Below are 15,678 nucleotides of genomic sequence, written 5' to 3'. Positions count from 1 at the left end.
ACTACCTGAAAGCTTCTCGTACCACTGCCTCAAAGTGCTATTTTATTTAGTTATCGAAAACAAGGAGGCAGGTATTAATGGTCTTCATCTCAGCCATTCAGATGGACTCTTGAGGTGCAGTTTGTTCGCTCTCTTTGGCGAGCTCTGTCCCGCTAATGAACCCATTTTCTGAGATGTAGACCGGCAGTAATAAGAACGCACCACTTCACTGTAGGATATTCTAACCCTGTACTCATCATAAGTGCTATCAGTCATCAGGTGTGATTAGGACCCACTCCCACCATCTCCATTTAGCCCTTCAGCCGACTCGTTTCTTAGGTTAGCCCTGTGTGTGCGTGCATGCGTGCGCACTGAGAGGCGTATGCACTTTTAAGATGTGGATTTTCCTGTCTTGGCTTTTGATACGCCCAAGATTTAAATGCCGCCCCACCGTCATTTAAATGCCGACACACCCATTTCATATAGGTGCACAACAGATACTGCTATTAAGTTTATGGGGAAATCTGTGCAGACCAATTAGTGCCTAGCGCCACACCTTTTCTGATATAAGGACCTGGAGATGTATGCCAATTAGTCTTTTGTAACATTGTCTTTGGCTTCCTCTGATCTTTTTTGCTATTGTGGATAACAACTTGAGGTGTTCCAAGGTTATCTTTACTTTCATACATGCCCATTTCGCACAATATGTAGCTTGTGTGTCGTTAGTTTTGGCCTAATGGCCGTTGCTCAGCAGTGTGATCAAGGAGGGCAGACAGGTGGACATGAATTGGGGTGGTGGCTAGCTTCATGTTTATCCAGTTGTCCAGTAGGCCTGGCTGAGACCACACATATTCTTTCACCTCATGTCATCAGTAAAAATGTGGGCCATCTATAGCTTCTCACCACCGTGGTTTAAAAATAAATCAAACTTTCTAACTGTAGGTGGAGCCTGTGAGCAAAATATAGTGTCGATACATATTTTATCACGTACGTTTGATTCAACAGCCGATTGCGACTTAAAGACTTCGTTGGATGGGCTGAACATCGTCGATGGATGTAAAACTAGAAAAGGCTGCTCAAGGGCTGTGAGATTCTCCTTTAAGGGCGGAGCTTAGCGCCCAAGCTGCGTCGTATGTTGAAGGACGACCAAAAAGACCGTGGCTATAGTTTGCGAGTTCTGACTGTTCATATACGTAGTTTAACTTGAGTTCAGCCGAGTACAGTTTACCCTATTTCAGATTGTGCGTTAGGAAAGTCCTACACGTTGTTTATTATACCTGCCTCTTTGCCTGCCAGTTAGTGATACGTAATGTCCTTGAGCATGTTTTCCGAGAGCTATCATCGTGTTTTGCATTCGTGTGGAGAACTTTAAGCTACACTATCTTATGTATATATTGTGTTGTGATATTTACTACTTCATTTAGACATTCACACCTATATTTGTTTTCTAGAACCACACACATACACGTACACTCAGATGTTGTCTGAAGCATCGAGTTGTGCTGTGGCTGCCAATCTCATTAAAACATCAGAAAACCCAAGACCACTTTTCTGGAACTTCTAACTGGACTCACAGCAGTGTTCTGCACTACCCCACCAGAACATAAGCTGTCAGTTTTTTTGTTTTTTTTTTATTAAAATTATGTCGGCACTAATATTCACCTGGCTGAAAAAACTAATTTAATACGCTTTAATACGGGGGTTGCCTGGCTATGTCATTGAAGGAAGGACAGGAAGAATTCTAATGTTGTTTCCTGGCTTACTTTGTCATGTTCTGTTGTCACCTCGTGTCTGAAAACGCTGACCAGTCGTCACCAAAATTCAAATGTACAGCACTACGTCAACTTTAGTTGGCTCAATATATTGAATTTTATTGACATTAAATTTAAGCTCCAGTGAGGAAACGCCATTTTCACCTCAATATTGGAAATACTGTACTGATATTTTCTATATTATTACAGTTTGAAGTGGACAGTAATAGGGCTGTGTATATCAAATTTGGTGACAACTGGTCAGTGTTTTAAGACGCTAGGTTACAACAAGGGGCCGTAGTTTTCAAGACCTTTAACGACGCTAAAGTTTTCTTTTTCGACTCCATAGCCACGCAGCCCTGACAGCTAACTGGCGTCTTTACTACTGCCAAAAGGCAGGGTAGTAGTTAGCGATAGGCCGCTGATAGAGTCGAATGTCAGTGAGACAAAATTGGCTTTTCATTGGCCAGAGATGGAGTGTTTATGTGTTTTTATATGGAAAATGGGCCATCCTTGCTGGAGCGTTCATTTAACAGTTGTTTTTTTTAACTCCACCCATTTAATTACTTATACAGAGATTAGACCAAAACTCACTATCGCTGTGTTCCTCTTAAAACAGTATTCAAGCTGTGACCTGTTTTCACAGGAAAACAATATTGGCTGCATATCAAGTAGAGGTGTGTCACGCACTCATGTTTACAGCGCCGCCATGGTAGGCGGGTGACATTGTGAGGAGAATGAAGAGTGAACACATAGGCAAGGTCTCTGAGGTTCCAGTTGTACCTCATTATTCTGGGATAATGAACTGCCCGGACATCCATGCTGCATAAAATCTCGTCAGTGTCTGGTACAGTCCTCAAATTGTTGAAATCAGACCAGGTCACGGCATCAAGGCATGCCTCCAGGACAGCGTAAATTTAAGCAGGGCTTCTGGTGTCCAGTGCGTTCACTTTCCTGTCTCCTAGTCCCAAAGCAGAGCCCGCTGCCACACCACAAAAAGTCGTCTGCTGTCGAGTTGGCCCCCATCTGTAAATGAATTTGGCTGCAGTGCAACAAAAACAAAGCACCGCAGCTTGTGAGCGGTCTTGACCACATCTAATTGTTGGAGTGGAATCTTTAGGTTTTGAGTATTGTGGCTAAAATTTCTTGATTGCATGTATGTATATTTTTTGATCGATTAGTCACCGCTCTTGATTTATTCGACGTAGGCGTACTACGTGATCGGCATATGATCACAAAAACGATCACTCGCGTTTGTCCACTATCCCGAGAATGTTTGTACATTTTTTTCTCCTCAATTGTCCCGTTTTGTTTAAAGGAACATTTGGATACAATGTTTTTGCGATTAATCAATAAGTAAAATAATTGATGGAGCGATGTTCTGGAATTGAAAAATGCGGGGCTAATTCATGTGATCGTATCGCCCAATCTCACTCATGGATGATGGAACACCCTAGTATCTTTTTATTTAAATACCTCTGTATCAGGTTGTCAAGCAAAAATATCTAGCCGATACCGTTTATTAAAATATATTTTAATTGGTATTGTCTAGTTATTATTAAAATAACAAGAAGTAAGCAACTGTTAGAATAAACTGTCGGATCTGTGTGTGTCAAACTATTTTTAAAGCCTACACAGCTATCATACAGTTCCAGACGCTACTCTATGAACAGCTGAATCGATCTGTCCTGCTTGGTGATATTACACAATGGAAACCATAGTGTGGAGATCATGTCCAGGTCAGTTCATAGATTTTAATAACCTGACCACAGTTAATGACCTACCTTCCCTTTTCCCCATTGTGAATTGCTGAAATGGAAACATTTGCATTGGTGCCAGTTGGAGGTTTAGCTACTGGCTGCTGAACGTGTACCCTTCACTGATCCGAGGCGCTGTCCTGTCTGCCAATCCTGTTTTTTCTCTTCCTTTGAGTGATGTATGTATGTGTGTCCCTGGTAGACAGGACAGGTGTTGGCAACCCAGAGGCTCACTGTGGCACCCAGACTGGTGGGCGACTAGAGATTGCAAATGACTGAGCTTTGTTTTGCCACTTCTCTTCAGGATCTTTGAGCACGGTCGTTTGTGTGAGGGTTATGCCTGGTTGCGCTCAGTGGGATGCGCTCGAGCTAAAAGTACTACTATCTGACAAAGAGGCTTGGAATATACTATTTGAGAATAGGAGCAAAACCAGTGCAACTGCAAAGCATAGTGGGATGCACAAGCCCCCAAAACACAAAACGCATTCCAGCCCCCATTGTTAGGTGTTTATGTGGCCGGATATTTTTAGTGAACGGGGCACAGGTGTCTGGGCCATGCCGTATGTGCCTGCCGGCCAGACGTCTGTTTTTTGGTGGCGGCAACTCGACCCCCTCTCACGGGCTCCACAGCCTTAGGGTGCTTCACTGTTGCTTTTTGTTCTTCACTGGATTCAGTGGATTTGAATCTGGTCAAGAATGTGATGAAGAAATTCAAGACACCTGACAACATAATGTTGGTGATACATTAAGCAAAGCCTACTGCTTCTTAGATTTCTTCCCTTTTCATATTTTCCATTATCTGCCAGTTCGTCAGATCTGAAGCAGGTGTTTGAAGTTGTCAAGACTGTGGCTTTACCATCAAGACTGTGGCTTTACAGTCGAGTCATCAAAGCGATTCACGTGACAGGTATAAAAGAGCCCGAGGGCAGTAATATGACTACCGCACAGTCCACTGCCTTTCCACGCATCATCCTCCACGCCCATGCGCTGCCTGTCTCACTAGTGATGTCACTCAGCAGAGCTCGCCTTTTGTTGAGGTATTCCTTGGACTCTGAGGAAAACTGGCAGGGTGCCGCCACAGCCGGACGCCAGTCTCCTTTGGGAGGGGAAGCGGTTGGAGGTAATGGACCCCTCGGTCGTTTCCTTGTTTTGACGGTGTACCATCAATGGTGGCTGCCTTCTCCACCTTTATGTACTCGTTTCAGTCACCCCCATGGCCGCTCCAGATGGCCCAGCCTCTGAGCAGGTTTATCATAAGTATACACTTAGTATCTGGGACACAAAACAAACACACAGCTCCATATCTTTCCTCGTATACGCTCCCTGCAAACTTGTTCTCATTTCTCTTCACTTCCCCCCCGCGCACTCGTCTCTGAGGCCTTCTCAGCAGTGCCCTGGTTTTTATTTTCTTTGTGCCTTCGATATTTTTTAAAATTTCAGAATCCATTTCTTTTAGCCCGAGGCACAACAGGCGATGGTAAGAGACAGTGTAGCAAATTAAAACCGGTCTCTCGTTTGCTCCCTTTGGATGTTGTAGCAAAGAAAAACAGCGGCAAAAAGGGCTGGCAGAGGGGTGGGGGGGAGCCCATTTCCTATGCATTGTCTCTTTCCTCAGGATGTATGGTGGAGTAACACCTTCCCTATTTTTTTCTCTCAGAAATCTATTTCCCCCTCCCACCTAGCATGGACTGCTCCTAACTAGAAGGTCTCGCTCTGTTCTTTCTACCGTGCATGCTGACCTAGTTAATTAGTTTGTCTCTAGTGAATCATCAATTGACATTATCTAACCGTGCCTGTAATGATGCAGCGGTGACTCAAGTGTCAGAAACTCTGTCACAACCAATCTTCTTACTGTCGGCCCACACTTGTATTCTAATATTGGCCTCTTGCAATAAAGCATGATCCTCAAAACCCAGACTATTTGTGTTTAGGAGGTGAGCTGTGCACTGTAATATGTCATTGTGTCAGAGTACAATACAATGACTAAGTGCACTGAATGCAAATTAATCATGTGCAATGGCAGCAGTTGAATAGTGGTGGGTTGTGGGCAAAGGAGGGACAGAGGGAGAACTAATAGTGGCGGCGGTGAGGAAGGGGGTAGGAGGGAGGCAGTCATCGCTGGGACCATTCATCATGCAAGGCCTGCTGGGGTTAGTCCTGCACAACACAATTACAGGCTGTTCTGGTGTGTTGGGCTGGGTGTCCACCGAGTTCAGAGTATGTTCTATTATCGTTTGTTGTCTTCACAGAAGTGTGTTTTCCTTTCTGGTCTGTAGACTTCTTTAGCTCTTGTCCATTCTATTATTTTTGTTGCATGTTGTTTCAGTGACTACGCAAGGTGTGGCCAAATGATCTGCTGCGGTTCAAGTCGCTAATTTGGGTTTATGTTGTTAATCTTACACAATAAATCATCTTTTATTATTTAATTTTTGCTCATAGACTACCCTCAAAACATAAGAAAGAAGCATGGTTTCCTGTGATTGACATGCTTGGTGGCGTGAGCTGGTTCTAAGTCTGTTTACCTGGCCGCCTGACAGTGTTCTGCGAGCAGTTTTTTCCAGAAAGCTGTAAATATCAGCTTCTTTTAATGTCAGTTGACAGCGGATCCGAGCAAAAGTATATCACAGTCTTCCTCTATGGGTATGTTCTTCGTGCGGACATTTTTCGTGACAAAAATTCTGCATATGTAGTCAAAGTGTGTGAATAGAAACGAGCAGAAGTATTTTCAGTTTTCTGGAGAAGTTGTGCGATAGCAGATGCTTGCATGGATGTCGTTCAACTCCATATCGAGTTCTTCAGACCACAATCTTGTTGACATTGAATCAACAGTTCTGGTTTCAGACAAGTTAATATGCCCCTTTAAGCTACAGTTGCTTCCAGGCGAAAGCGATTTAACTTGGAAATGCCGACGACCAACACAATAAAATAAGAATAATAATCAAGGAAAGTTGAGTGTACATTTTAGTGGTAGCTGAATTATAAATACTTCCGGCAGTATTTCTATTGCACAGTTTGCTGTGTGAACTGAAAGGGCGAAACCACACAGCCAATGTAACTGTTGAGATTAGCCCGCCACAAAGAATCTGAAATGACACTCTTTATTCCTTAAGATTCATTCTTTGTACATTCAGGCTGTTGGTCAGGTACCCTGTGGACTGTGGGGAGCTGGCATGTTGTCAGCATCGCTGCACATTAAAATATTTGAGTTAAACCATTTCTAAAGCATTGAGACAGGTAAGACTCACACCAGACGAAAACTGACACTAGTTGAGTTGCTTACTGGGAGGTCTTTGGCAATGACAAAAATGAGACAGAAGACCCAAGATGGACAGAAAGAATGATGAAATGGGCCAGAAAATGCAGAATAGCTTCTGGAAGCACTTTGAAACAATAAGCTGCCTTCAACTGGCTCCATCTTTAACTGGTAGGGATGCTTCTCATTTTTGTTTTGGCTTTCTCGGGTTTTGGTCTCCAGTGGCAACTTGGCAAAGATTAAAAGACTTTTAGCATTTTTGGCTTTTATATTCAGTTCAGTGAACTCCATACTCACACTGTCCAAATGGGTTAGGAACATTTTAAAATATAATGAAGTCATAGCTGCAAATGCAAACCATATATATATATATATATATATATATATATATATATATATATATATATATATATATATATATATATATATATATATATATATATACACCGTAATTTCCGGACTATAAGTCGCGTTTTTTTTCATAGTTTGGGTGGGGGGGCGACTTATACTCAGGAGCGACTTATATATGTTTTTTTTTCACAAATATTTACTTGATCATTAAGACATCACTTACAAGTATAGTTGACCACTTCCCATGTTATTTTTAGTATAGTTGATCACTTCACATGCTTTTATTTCTTTATCTTGAACATATTCAAAACATAAAAAATAGAGAAAACATCAAATAAAGCAATTAACACTTTAAAGCACCATATCCAAGTCCACTGTCTGCTGTATGTACACTTGCTCCATTTTTGCTCCTCTTATATTTATTATTATTATTTATTATTATTTGTTTATTTATCATTTATTCAATACTCTTATTTATTCATTGTTAGTGCCTTCTTGGTTTTTTTTGTGTTGCTTGTATGCATATGTGTACTATCTCACCGAGGGATAGTGGAAATGTAATTTCAATCTCTTTGTGTGTCTTAGTATATAAAAAAATATATCGACGATAAAGCAGACTTTGACTTTGATAAAACAACCAAAAAAAATTATATTTTCAGACGAAACTGGATGAGGGCGCTCTAAATTTTACCGTTGGGCGTGACTCATCAACTGGGTGGGCTTAAGAAAAATGGCACCAAAAAGAAACTCATATTTTGCAGGTTACAAACTTCAAGTTGTAAAATATGCAGCTGAAAACAGTAATCGAGCAGCAGAAAGAAAGTTTGGAGAACCGTGATGTACCAATGGATTACTATTTCAAGTGACGTCAGTAGCGCGGCGCGCCGGTTGTTTACATACAAACGTGCCCACACAAGGACTACCGGCATCATTAGCGGTGATCATTTCTAAGTGACACGGAGGACAAAGAGTTTGAAGGAATTAAGGATTTGGAGTGACATAGAAGGTTTGAAAAACTATTATGGCTTTTACGCACGCCCGGTCTCTACTGAGTCGGGGGCCGACGCTCGGCCGAGTGGCTGTCCGCGAACGGTGCGCGGGGCTCGGACATGGCCATTACGCACGCCCGGTCTGTCTGGAAGTCCACGCCGCCACACGCTTGGAAGTTTGTTTTGTTTAATAAAGAGCCGTTTACCAAACCTACGTCTATCCTTGTACTTTGTTAACGCTACAATATCGTTATATAGTAGATCTGTGGAATAAAGACGAGGCTGACGTCAGGGCGCACGCGCGGCGATGTTGACAAAGGACGAGGAATTTGATCGATGGATTTAATGGAATTAAAGTGCACGGATGGTTTGATAATATTATTGGCTTGTATTATAGTTATTTAAAATATAGTTTATCTATCGTTATATGAGCCTGTGGAATATTTTGAAGCGCAAGCGCCCTCAGCCGTGCGCACCCATTGTTGACAAAGAACGATCGATGGATTTAATGAATTGGAGTGACACCGATGGTTTTATAAACATGTTATTCATGTAATAGTTGTCCTTAATCACTCTATATGTTACGTCAGGCCCGTTCTCAGCTCTTTGTTTGTGTTTGTCACGTTAGCATACCTATCGTTTAGCCTGTTGTTGCTATTTAATGAATGGGAGTGACACCGATGGTTTTATAAACATGTTATTCATGTAATAGTTGTCCTTAATCACTCTATATGTTACGTCAGGCCCGTTCTCAGCTCTTTGTTTGTGTTTGTCACGTTAGCATACCTATCGTTTAGCCTGTTGTTGCTATTTAATGAATTGGAGTGACACTGATGGTTTTATGAACATGTTATTCATGTAATAGTTGTCCTTAATCCCTCTATATGTTACGTCAGGCCCGTTCTCAGCTCTTTGTTTGTGTTTGTCACGTTAGCATACCTATCGTTTAGCCTGTTGTTGCTATCGTTTAGCCTGTTGTTGCTCGTTCATGACTGTTTTTGGTGTGGGATTTTGTCGAATAAATTGCCCCCAAAATGCGACTTATACTCCGAAGCGACTTATATATGTTTTTTTTCACTTTTTGGGGCATTTTATGGCTGGTGCGACTTGTACTCCGGAGCGACTTATAGTCCGGAAAATACGGTATATATATATATATATATATATATATATATATATATATATATATATATATATATATATATATATATATATATATACACTACTGCTGTTCTGCCAAATAATTTGCAATACATCAAGATGGCTTGTTAGAGAGATACGTAACTGTGTCAATGTGCGCTGTGCAAACAACTTTCAGTTACATTGAAGTCTGGTTAAATAAAAGTTCTGATATAGATGGGGAATCCCATATAACCCCCCCGATTGCATCTTGGCGCACACAACAGTGACATCCCATCTCTGTGACGAGAATGCGTGCGTGATTTGACTTATGTGCGTGTGTGAGAAGACTGATCGAGGCTACTGCAAACTTTTATCACTAATCCGAAAGCATAATACCAAGTGACCCTCATGAGAATAGGCGGTTTGAATGACGAATGAATGAACAATTTAAAGATACTGAATTGTTACAAAATTGATACAAAATGATGCCTTTCGTTGGTAAAAAAAAAGATAATGGAAGTACAATGTGACTAAACCCTCTGAATTGCATTCAGTCGGGATCCTAAGAGACACTGACAATAAACCTCAACCCTTAACAAGTTAATAAAATGGTGCCTTGTTTTGGTCAAACAAGTAGGAGCATATTGTTTGTTCTCGTTCCATCAACAGGTTAGTCATGCAATACCTAATGGAGGCTGTTTTCAATTTCAAGTGACCTTTGAGCTCTTTTGTATCCTCCCTCACAATAAACCTGTCTGTATTATCTTGGGCAAGTTCTAACAGCATGCCATGGCAACACCTTCTCAATGCCCCACAACCTACGAAAGCAGCATGCTCGTCTGTTGTCAAGTCGCCTTTTGTCTGTCCTGATGAAGCAGCAGAGCAGTCGTGACATTTCACTCGACACGATCACGCTGATATCAGCGCAGCCGTTGTATATAACCTGCATAAAAACACAGACTGAGAAAATGGCAGCCACCAAAGGAACACGTATGACTAAACTTTTTTTAATGCTTCCAAATGGGGAAGTAATGCTTCAAAACAAAGCAAAGCAAAAAACGACATACATCAGCACTACGGACTGGTTTCTGTTTCTTTCTTACTTTTTCTAATACTATAAGCACATTAGCTCATAGCTTTAAGATTTAGGCACGCATGCAGAACGTTTAGGGGGACACGCAGCAAATTGACTGTCTTTGTCACTATTCTTCATTGTTTACAAGTGTTCTGTGAGTTATGCAGATTTGCACGATAACCCCAAGATGGGCCTCTTTTCATCTATGAACCAATCCACAGTGGCCATTTCTCACCCTGCTCCCACACGCATAAGCCCGCCTTCTTTTATGGTGCTCATCTCCGTTGGTTCTTTGTTATATGTTGGCTGGCAAATTAGCTCATTTGTGCTTGAGTGCCACAACTGTACAATTGTGAAGCAGGCGTTTGTCAGTGGTCTTATCCAAAATGTGGTATAAAGAAAGCGGGATCAAAGTCAATTATGTCCTTGCACTGTCTGAATTTTAGGGGCAAATGTGACCATTTGGAGCCCCGCGCACAACGTTTTGGTTATTCTCCAAAACATCAAGTACAATGTTTTCGAATGTCATCTAGGAAGCATGAAGGCTCAGTATCGTTTGATATTTTAGTGAAAAAATTAGAATGTGAGATGAAAGTAATGGGAAATTGTGCACATCAAATGGCTTAGTGGTACAATATTGCTGTTTGATTCCCCTTCACGGAAGCTGCAAGGCGTTGTGAACTGACTGGGGCGTGAAACCACTGGCTCTCCATTTAACGGAAGACAAGTCTTCAGACCTTGCCAATGGAAAATCAGAAGTGCTGAATTAGTGATAACTGCTTTAAGGAAAACATAAGTGGAGCTTTCAGAAAGAGGTGGTCTACTTTTTTAATGTAATTTAGTACTCTAATCAGAATATAATACAAATACAATGCAGAAGCAATACACACTATTGGGTTCCTTGATTGTGTTATCTCCAGTGGAATTGTCTTTCTCCTTGCCGCATGCTGCTAATGACATCAAAATTACCTCATGCGAGGCTCGCTGTCCTCAAGTGACCAAGAGGTCGGTTTGCATTAGAGTTGGTCAACTGGCCAAGTGTTATGAGCCTTAATGGAGCTGGTAATGCAGTATGACGGCATGGCTTCGAGGTGAAAGGCTCAAATACTAGATTAGGCTCACGTTGCCAGCCTTCACAACATACTTGGGTATAGAAGTGCTATGTTAGCAGAAATATTTTGCAGAGTCATACTCAGAGACTGCCTCAGGTCTAGTTTTGTTTCTGAATGTGGAGAGGTGATGGGATACAGAGCTTGCTCGCATCCCCGCAATCTTGAGGAATACTTTTTTGCGTCATCACATACTGTAGCTGCTATTTAACACAACAATATACACTAATTGCTTATGTTGTTTTAGAGGTGAAGAATGTACTAGAACAAGCTCTCGCATCATTTGTATGCTCTTGGGAAAAAAAAGGCTTGGACGCAGCTGCTGTATATTTGTGGATATGTGTCAATTTATATATTTAATGTATTCATCTCCATTACGTACACTACCACACAAGTTCCATCTCTGTGTTCTTTCACCTGAAGGGTAAATTATACACACATGACGTTTATCCTCTACAGTATGAGAGGCAAACGCAGTCCCTGTGTGGGTTCCGGTGTTCAGCCTTTTACAGACTTAGAGTCATGTGTCTCTTACTGAAAATGTTACAGAAGATGTTAAAAAGCATGGTGACGAATATTTTGTTTACAAAGCTGTAGATGCCTTTGTTAATCTGAATTCTTAGTGAAGTCTTTGTGGTCTGGCTGAATTTAACTAATTCTCTAAGGGAGAACTTCCCATTACTTGGAAATGGATCACATTTCAAAGCTTGGGGTGTGTCCGGCAAATTATTCCTGAAAAGTATATTTGTAACTTTTCTCTGAATGGGTGTTTTGTTTGAAGCCAACTGGCTTGGGTTGTCAATGGCATGCTGCCTTTTTATTTAATGTCCATTTTGAGACAATAATCTAGTGTACATAGAACTCAGCATTTTTGGTCTTGTAATATACTGAACATTTGCATCTAGGGGCAGATAACTATGGAAAAAATAATCACGATTATTTTGAATTCTGATTGAACTCACCAATCATTGATTTAAAAGATTAGTATTTATTCAACTACTAAAAATCAAACATTTCAAATTAACCTTATTCCCATCCACTCCTGAACACTTCATTCTTGAACACTTAATTCTACTGGTCAAGTACAAAATTCCCTTGCATCACCCCTGTCTATTCATTTTATTTTAGGATATTTTCACAAGCCTTTGGTCTTACTGGGCTAACCTGTCATCTCGGGGCTTGTATTATGTGCCTTGTCATAATGAAATGTGTTGGTACGGCAAAAAAACAGTCCTTGGTTGATCTTTGTATTCTTGAATTCCAGTTAGACTAGTTTTACATATATATTTACATTATTAATATTTGTTTAGCTTGAAGAAAAAGTGGCAAAATTAGACTTTTGAGTTGGGGGATTTTTTTTTTTGATGCTGCCTTTTTTTCTTTTTTCTTTTTTGGAAGAATTTGAATGTCATTTTCATTGTCTTATGTTGTAATGTGTTAATGCAGTTCTCAAAAATATCTGATTGTACAAGAGCTAATTTTGGCCAATCAATACGCTGAGCTCTAGCAAAGTTAATTTTTTAGTTTTATTTTTAAGCACCAAAATGGAACTGTTTCTTTATTATTAGCTAAAATATGTCTGAATGTTTAAAGTCTGTATAATTACAAAACTAAATTGCTGTATCGTTTACTGATTATCCAGATTCCTACCAATTTTGTTTGGGTCTTAATTCACATCTGTGCTACGCTTCAACACGTGATGAGGTACGTAATTATAAAAGAAATTGAGTACAAGCCTCAAATCCCCACAGTGTTTGGCATCTTTTTCAGCTCATTCCAAAAACCTCTCCCTTTATTGTGAACACAAGGGGAGGTGATCATGAGCATATTCCAAAATTTTGTCAGTATGACAGGAAGAGACAGCTTGCCTAATAAGTTTCTAGTCAGCCGTCACTCCATCTTTCTGTGGCCTTGCCCTTCAGTTGATACAACAGTGACATCATCCCTTCATGATGAAATTCAACCTTTTCCCCTGTTGTCTTTGTCCATCTCATCAGCTTCATGCTCTAATTAGATGAGGGTGAGCTCAATATAGTTTCCCTCGTACTCACTCCATTTGTTATATTAACATTTGCCATTGCCACCCTGCTATCATATATCTTTTTATCTATCCATTGCCTTTCACTGTGGAAGCCAATCCTTTTTTTCTCATGGATCCTTGTTAACCTAGTTGCTGAGGCCCAGCAGGGAAGGCCAATCAATTAATGAACAAAGAAGCCCACTCACTGAGCAGCGGCGTGAGTCGAGGCGCTCTAAAAACATGATCACTGTCAGTTCAGTGCTCATTTTCTGTGTTGTTGTTTTTGTGTGTCCACTTTGTCGTTGTCCAAAGTCGATGGGGCAGGGGGCAATACGACCCACCCCAAAAACAGCCCTTCCCAAAAGAAAAATCTTAAAAAAAAAAAAAAATCTAATATGACAAACTGTGAATACGCAGGAGTCTACAGTACAGACAAAAATCACAGAAACACACACCAGAAGTATATTGCAACTATGTATTTATTTTCCCCAACAACAACAAAAAACCCCACCAATGCAATCTACATCTCTAATCCAGCAACAACCAACATTAATTTGCAGAACTATGCAATCATTCTAGATGCATAAATAATTGAATCAAAGCTCTAAATTGTAATGGAATTTAGGGAGTGATATTACTGTAGTAATCTATTTCATGACAGTTTTATGATAACTGCCCGACAAATGTAGCGAACATGTCTTGCATCGTATCATTAGATGCCCATTTTTAGACATGATGAATATTCCATAATATATTTATATGCCGCAAAATATTAAAGAAGCCCCACATTGTTGCATACAGGTTAATCCATTGCTTAGTTTTGCAGCAGGCAAGCTTTGACAGACATCCGCCCTCTTCTCTGCATCTCACCCACCTGTGTCGGCTGTCTTTCACCACTTTTTCATCCCTCCCTTTGCTCAATAATTCTTTTCATCCCATTGAGGCTCCTTTTTTTCCCCTCTCACATCTCAGCGGTTTTTCCCATCACATCCCTCAGGTCCTCCCCTCATTCTATTATCTTTTTTTTCTCTTCAGCCGCTCTCCCTCTCATACCATTTTCTTAATCCGACTAGCGTCCCCATGCTTCCCTCCCTGGAGTCACTATTGCTGTCTCCCAGTATAGGAGATCAGGGAGCGGGCTGTTGTAACAAGCTGTTGAATAATGTAAGCACAGGGCTATAGGCCACAGTTTCAGTTAACCCTTTGATCTCTGATCACACGGTGGGCGAGGCGTACACACAAATGACGGCTCAACGGCAGGAGCAAACAGCCCAAAGGCCTTTTCTTTGCTTCCGTCGACATCATCCAACCTTGAGCTGAAGGCGCAAGCTCACGCCTCATCCACTTTCTTTCTCATGGCCTTGTGAGTGGCATCACATTGACATCTTTAGCCTTGTTATTCCTAACATTAATGTATAATTAAATGGGTTGAAAAGGGGATGCTTAATAATTGATTGTGGAGCAAAAATGTCATGGCATACTTTACCTTATCATACTAGTCTCTAGTATTTTTACTCACTAGAGGGATTAAACATTTAGCAGTTTGCTTTTCCTTCTGCCCATCTACCTCCCTTAGGGCTGATTCACTGTGGCACCCAGTGCTCTCCTGGCACCGATGTACTGTGCTACAGCTGCTACTCCAGATCGGTTGTGTTAAATCTGCAGCAGCGGTTGACTCGTGCTTGCGTTGCCAGTTTGGATCAAGCGGCAAATTTTCAGTCATCAAAAACGCGTAGCTTACTCACCAGATCTAATAAATCTGCAGCAGCGGTTGACTTGGGCTTGTGTTGCCAGTTTTGATCAAGCGGCAAGTTACCAGTCAACAAAAATGCACAGTTTACTCTCCAGATCTAATACGTCTGTAGCAGCGGTTGACTTGGGCGTGTGTTGCCAGTTTTGATCAAGCGACAAACTTTTCAGTCAACAAAATTGCGTAGCTTACTCACCAGATCTAATAAAGCCTTTGCAATCAATACAGACTTTCCTATCCTTAAGTGCTTCTAGTTGGCTTTAGAGCCTTACGTATATCCTAAGGCTAGTGAGTATTGATCTGCGGGACTGATTGGATGGTTCCATTCAGGAGATAGTTAGTAGGGGGAATGGGGAAGCTAGGAAGAGGGGTGAAGAGGGAGTGGGTGTTTATGGCTGGATCATCTTACCACTTCCTACCCCCACTTCCGTGACCGCACCTGTCGCAGCTAAGGGGAGCACCAAATGGACACTCTGGCTGCGTGTGAAAGAGCGTATGTGTGTCTGACCCAATTGATGGTCT

The 15,678-nt window shown here is 41.2% G+C and overlaps 1 protein-coding gene across 3 annotated transcripts in view; it reads left to right on the top strand.

Moving 5' to 3' along the window:
- Positions 1 to 15,678, top strand: part of LOC125983099 (bifunctional heparan sulfate N-deacetylase/N-sulfotransferase 1) — a 48,727-nt gene that overhangs the window by 4,990 nt on the left and 28,059 nt on the right. The gene's annotated exons all lie outside the window — the stretch shown is intronic.

Source organism: Syngnathus scovelli, chromosome 1 (assembly GCF_024217435.2).
Source record: "Syngnathus scovelli strain Florida chromosome 1, RoL_Ssco_1.2, whole genome shotgun sequence".
Taxonomy (NCBI): domain Eukaryota; kingdom Metazoa; phylum Chordata; class Actinopteri; order Syngnathiformes; family Syngnathidae; genus Syngnathus; species Syngnathus scovelli.
Note: the sequence above shows the minus strand (reverse complement) of the source record. Positions and strands in the feature narration are given on the sequence as shown.